General features: G+C 34.2%; 1 long non-coding RNA gene across 1 annotated transcript; it reads right to left on the bottom strand.

The window, feature by feature from the left end:
• Positions 1-451: 451 nt before the first annotated feature.
• On the bottom strand, positions 452-1,621 carry LOC129572157 (uncharacterized). The gene is made up of 2 exons (XR_008688398.1): positions 1,454-1,621; positions 452-769 (listed from the first exon to the last, which is right to left on the bottom strand). It is a non-coding gene; the product is annotated as an uncharacterized LOC129572157 (long non-coding RNA).
• Positions 1,622-6,617: the final 4,996 nt, after the last annotated feature.

Raw genomic sequence — 6,617 nt, 5'->3', positions numbered from 1 at the left:
ACATCAACAGATCGCTATCAAGGCCGTTCAAATATGTGCAAATTCGAGCTCGACAAGTTGGCATTAAAAAATTTTTCGGATCAGTTTGAAAACGAAGAAGTTGTCGATACGTCCCCGTTTGTTGAAATATTTTGCGATGAAGATTTACATAAACGGATCATTGTGAAAAAAACTTCGTTTCTTTGGTTGCTGAGTAACGATCCTTTGAGACTAAGTGCCGACAGATTGGAGAGAGTTAAAGAGAATACAAAAATCAAACTGAAAAAGAAGAAGAAGTTTCCGATTCTTAATTGCTTTGGAAAGAAGAACAAGAAAAACATAACAAAAAAATCTGTTCAAGTCAAACGAAAATACGTAGGTTGCTGCTTAAGTTTCTGGCCTAACCTAGTTCTAGTGTTTTCCGAAGCAAAACTTTGGGTCAGTCAAAAAGTTTGACCTTTTTTAAGCTAAGTTTCCTCAGACGTCAACTGTTGATTCACTACGGATCGTGGTGTTTTATGAGCTTGAATATTTCAATTTGATGAAAAAATTGAATTTTTCCGCAAACATTTTAGTGCAATGATTTTTTCCGATTTTTGAGAGGGACTAACTCAACAAGAGTGCCGTGATAGCCTCAAATTCGCTTTGGGTGATAAAACTCGGTCCATTCCAAGTATTTAGAGGTGATATAACGATTTTAAATGTTGACGAAGCTCACTCAAAAATGAGTCCGCAGGAAAGTCGTAAAATATCAGCTGTAACGCCGGAACACATTGATGCTGTGCGAAACCTAAAGGTGGAATATTCTCATACGACTTATAGTGAGATTGGGGCATCCTTTGGCATTAGTATGACATGCATGAGGTCAATATTACATGTGGTTTTAGTGACGTAAATGCCTTTCACATGTCAAAACCTCCAAATATGTTTTCAACCAAAAAAAAGAGTTTTGGACAAAAATAGGCCTACAAACTCTCAATAATGCAATTTTGATAGGCTGAAAAACCCTCAATCGTCACTAGAGATTACAAAATTATCATTTATGAGTATAGCATGTCATCCCAGAAGGTTTTAGTGATAGTATCGTGTTTGAAAATAACAGAAAATTTTCCTTATTTCTGAAAAAACAGACGATTTTCGCAAATTGCAATGCTTCGTTCTGGGAAAAAATGATTTACATGACTGTTATTATACTTTGGAATTGTAGTGCCATGAATTCTGAATAAAGCGGACATTTTTGGAATGAAAATATTCAGAAAATGGGCCAAAAACTGGGAACTATCTGTCACTTCATGAATTTTCACCTTTTGACATGCCTTCATTCAATCGAATATTTGCAGGCCCAAAATATAAAATAATGGTTTCGTTAGCCAGAAATTATTAAATTGAGGATAAACGAAGTTTTTTAGGTGGTTAACAACAGAATAATCAATTTTTCCCATATCGAAAAATGAAGTTTATTGTTGAAATTTACGATTTTTCCAGGTATCCCTTGGAAAGGAGGCTTAGACACACCCAGTAATGTAAAACAATCCCTGCTATAGTGTTTTTTAGCCTAAAAAATGTCAAACTTTCCGATGGAATCGTCAGATTGCATCTGAAAACACTAGAAATAGGTTAGGCCAGAAACTTATGCAGCGACCCTCGTATTAATTATATTATCACATTGCAAAATAACAAATCTCATTGTTTATTTGATATTTTTGTTTATTCATTTCGTTGTTTTGATTCTCAATTTTCAGGAGACTTCAGTAAGTCGACCATATCGATTTGCTCTTGTGTGATTCGCTTATGTGCGATTGTCGCGAGCATTTGCGATAGCGTGTAAATGTCGCTCTGTTCCATTCGCACGACACTGTTGTAGTGGTTGCGTTCGGTGTTCGAAATAATTCCATCGCTTGCGTCACAGTCATCATTTTGGCTTTGGTCCACAGCAACACTTTCAGAGTATATGTCGCCAGGCAAAACGAAAGTCAAAATTACAGTCGTTTTCAGTTTAATATTGAAGCCAAACGGAAAGTAACCTTCTCCCTTTGAATTTATAATCAGTATATTGACAAACTTCATACGGGTGACTGCTTTCAGTGTTTCGCTGCCGCCCCATACACCTTTTTGTGGTAGCTCTTTTTCAAGATATTCATTGCACGCATTTTCAATATTTTCTACATTTTTCCCGTCGTTTCGTTCATAAATTACACCTTTTAGTTCGTGTTCGAATTGAGATCGATGATCCTTGATATATTTAACAACATCTTTTCGCAATTTATTTACTGCATTCGAATGTGTTCTAGTTCCAATTCTCGTTTTGGATAGCTGGTGTGTCAGCGCAGCAAACAAACAATTTCCATCCGGATCGATTTTAGCGAATTGCAAAATGAAGTCTTTACTGTCAATTTTAAAAGCCATATGGATCTCTTCGATATTATGCTTCAACGAAACTTCGAGCATGTCATTCATTTGTTCTGAGATTTGATCATAAATTAAAGTTTGCATACTCTCCACGCTGAAAGATTCATTCAACGGATCGATTTGTAGGAAAATCGTGCTATCATTTGTTGCAACAACCTCATCGATGACAATATCTTCGTCCACTTCTTGCACTTCAATCATTTCATCGGTTAATTCGTGCAATAATTTGCCTGAGTCGAAGTGAGATTCATGCCGGGAACTGTCAATGGACGATGAGTTTAATACGTTGACCTCCGATGCATCAAGTTTAAATTTTTTATTATGCCGTTCAATGTGTTTACTGAAATTAGACAGAATCCAGTAAGTTTTTGGTGGATCACCGTCTACTTTACTTTGTACAGTCTGCGGCTCTCGTACACCATCAAAATGTTCACATAGCACACATTCAATTGATCCAGTTGGATTAGAATTTTCATGTTCGGCGACAGTAACCATTTTTTCCGTAAATTGCTTCATTTGATTATTGGCCACACCCTTTTTCTTCAGCACAGCCCGTGCTTTAATGAACAGTTCCGTCTTTTTGTCTACGATCGTGTTTTGTTTTGAAATAAAATTCATAGCATTTGAACCAAAATATTGACCGACTTGTTTGTAGTTCGGTTTGACAGATTTAAATGAATTCATTGCGAAATACTGCGGTCCACGATTTGTATCATCCATGACACTTTTCACATGTGCTGCTATTGCCTCAATTTGTATTCGATCACCCTCAGTAAATTCGAATCCGCTTGGATCAAAGACGTGAATATCACCAAAGAAATCTTCTTCGTTCACCGCTAGCTTATCGTCACGTGTTTTCCATTTGTTAATAATTGCATGCAATTGTGTTCGAATGAAATTTTCGACTGCAGAGATTTGCGTCTCACCAACTTTCTGGAAAGTTATGGCATCTCTGAAACCACGAAGACTAAAACCAAACAAACAAGAATTGATTTTGACACGAATGTTTTTCAGAGTATTTTTATTTTCAACTTACTGAAAGCCATTTTTTATATAGTTTGGCACTTTTGTAGACAAATCTTGTTCAACTTTGGTCCAAAAATTAATGTGTTCCCTTTCCATTTTGTGTTTTTTGTTTAGAAAAACAAAAGCAAACTGAATGACTGATGACTTTTCTGAATGTCAAACTGACTCTATTAAAAGGTTATGTTTAATTTTCAAAAAAAAGGATTCATGTAAGCACCAAATTATGATGCTGCTTATATTTTTGTAGAATTGTTCTGCAATTATCGAGATTTGATTCCCGCTCCCCAGTATCGTATGCTTTTCCATAGTTTTTCCACCTGACTAAAAATGTATAATGTCCTCGACGTCCTTTTTTATGTTCCAATATTTTTTCCACCTCGAACACCATATCATCCGTTGATTCATTCAACGACAGCGAGTCTCTTTCAAATGTTTTCCTCTGTCTGATGCCGAACTCCGCTTGCCTAACTCTGGCTTGCAAAATATTGTTTTGTATCTGCAGTCGACGAAGTTCTCTTGGTGTTTTTTCATTGACGACATTATTTTTTTCCTTTCTTTCGACTTTACTGGCACTTCCTACTCGCAATTCGGCAATGTCAGATTCGAGCAAACCTATTTTTCCTAGCGCTTCTTTCAACTGAATGGAAATAGCTCTTTTATCGTCTTCTAATTTCAATATAACTTCTTCACTTTTTTCATATTTTCGAAATAAATCACTCTTCTCTGATGTCAGCTTCTTTATTGTGTCTTTAGACTTTTCTAATTCAAATATAGATCGACTATATTTTTGGCGAATCGATTTTATTTCCAATAAAATGCGTTCAGCTTCCATTTTTAATGCTACGAAACAGGGATTAAACACGAGTGTCAAGACATTTTGACAATACTTAATTGCAATAAATGTCATATATTTACTAGGTACTGAAAAAACTGAACCGCTACTGAAAATCAATCGTAGGTACTGAAAAGTACTGAAAACCGGTTTTCAGTAGTGATTCGCCCCTTGGTATCATATGAATGGCCTTGGAACGGAGATGAACATGGACACCATCTCGGACCATCATGATCATGTTAACACGACCTAACACCATCTCCACATATGAATAGTAAATATGGGTATCATATGTTTGAAATGAACAAGAAAATGAAAAGAGGCCATCATGGTCGGCCATCGTGTTATAACACCATTAAACACTTATTAGTATGAGAAAACCATGTTTAAAAAAGTAAAAAAATTCCTTTATCATCATAATTTTTACATTTTTATATATGTTTAAGAAGGTCAGTTTTAATATGATATTATATATCAATAGATTGAATTTATTTTCTTTTGTTATCAAATAAAAGAATAAACATTAATTGAAAGATGAATGAAATCGAATCTATACATATATGATATCATATTAAAACTGACCTACCTGAACATATATAAAACCGTGTAATTTTATATATATATATAATATGAGGGCCTGAGAGTGAAAGTGACCAACAAAAAATTGAGCGTAAAAGTGACCTTACTCCATACAAAACAGCGTGACGGTAGCATGTGTTTTGTATGGAGTTAGGTCACTTTTACGCTCAACTTTTTGTTCGTCACTTTCACTCTCAGGCTCTCATATATATGTATCTCCATATTTAAATGACAAGACATATATGAGGCTGTGAGAATGAAAATGGCAATAACGGAATAAATATTCTGAAGCGCATCAAGAAAAAAATAAAAAGTTTTACGAGCGTAAAACGGGCTTTTCCGCACAAGTATTTTTTTGAAGTTGATGTCCTCAAAGTAATCATGTAAAATGACCCATAAAGTATATTTTTAAATGAAAAAAAGTTGAAAATAAAAATTAAAAAGAAGACCATCATGGTTGACCAATCATTTAACACGGCTAACGATAAGAAAATGATATAAAAAACCAGAAAATGCATTTTGAAATGAAAAAAGTTGAAAAAAAAATTCAAAAAAAAAATAGAAAAAAAGTCAATCATGGTCGGCCATCGTGTTATAAATCATTTAACACGGATTAACATGATGAAATCGTGTTAAAACAAATCAAAAATCCGTTCTATGATAACAAAAAAATCCAAGGGTCCCCCTTGGGTGAAATTCTATGACATCCGAAAATTACCAGATGAACTAGTCCAATTTGGCCCAACTTTTGATACATCCAAGGTATTTACTATAGTGACTCCTGGCCAAATTTGAGCGAAATCGTTTAAGCGGTTCGAAAGTTATGTGGACACAACCAAAAATCGTAGTTTTTGGGCCATCATGGTCGGCCATCGTGTTATAAACCATTTAACACTGCCTAATATTATAAAACTATGTGAGAACGATACAACAATCCACTCTAGGTTGATGAAAAAAGACATTTTTTTTCGACATAATCCAAGGGGGGACCTTTGGGTGATTTTCTATGATGTCCCAAAAGTACCAGATGAACTGGTCCAATTTGGCCCAACTTTTGATACATCCAAGATATTTACTAATTGTGACTCCTGGAAAAATTTGAGCGAAATCGTTCGAGCGGTTCGGAAGTTATCGTGGACACAACAAAAATTGGCACACTTTTTATCACGTCGATCGCTATACTTTTCTCACACACTTCGTGTGCGGAAAAGTAAAAATTCGCAAAAGATAATCATGAGTTCTGATTACGCAAAAGTGAACCATGAACCTCCTATGCTGCCCATGTAAATTCATGTTTCACATATTCAGAACTTATGATTCACTTTTGCGAATTTTTAGCACTACATGGAATGTAGAATACATGGAATATAGGCTATTGCATTTGTTTCTTTTTCTTCCCAAGAAATTTTTAAGACTCTTTAGGCTATTTTTTTGGACCGAAAATTAATTCTTTTTTCTATCCAAAGTTCTAATTTGAAATAAAGCAATTACGCCTAATTACAAAAATATAATAATGTCATGTTCATGTAATTCATTTTATTTTTATTTTTATTTTTATTGATTTATAATGGTGTTGAAAACAGGAAAAATCCCAATAACATTCTTCACCTATGAGTTCTGATCACATTTTTGTTGACTTTCAATTTTACATTTTCTAATTACTTTTTGGCAATATATTACTAATAGTAAAAAGCAAAAGAAAAAAAAGTATAATTATTTAATTTAAATTTTATAAGTTGTAAAAAAAAAAAAAAAAATAAGAATTGATTATAATTTTAAATTCGATTGCGAG

Source organism: Sitodiplosis mosellana, unplaced genomic scaffold (genome assembly GCF_009176505.1).
Source record: "Sitodiplosis mosellana isolate CC-2019 unplaced genomic scaffold, AAFC_SMos_1.0 Smas_scaffold_4316, whole genome shotgun sequence".
NCBI lineage: Eukaryota > Metazoa > Arthropoda > Insecta > Diptera > Cecidomyiidae > Sitodiplosis > Sitodiplosis mosellana.
This window is presented reverse-complemented; position numbering and strand designations above follow the sequence as displayed.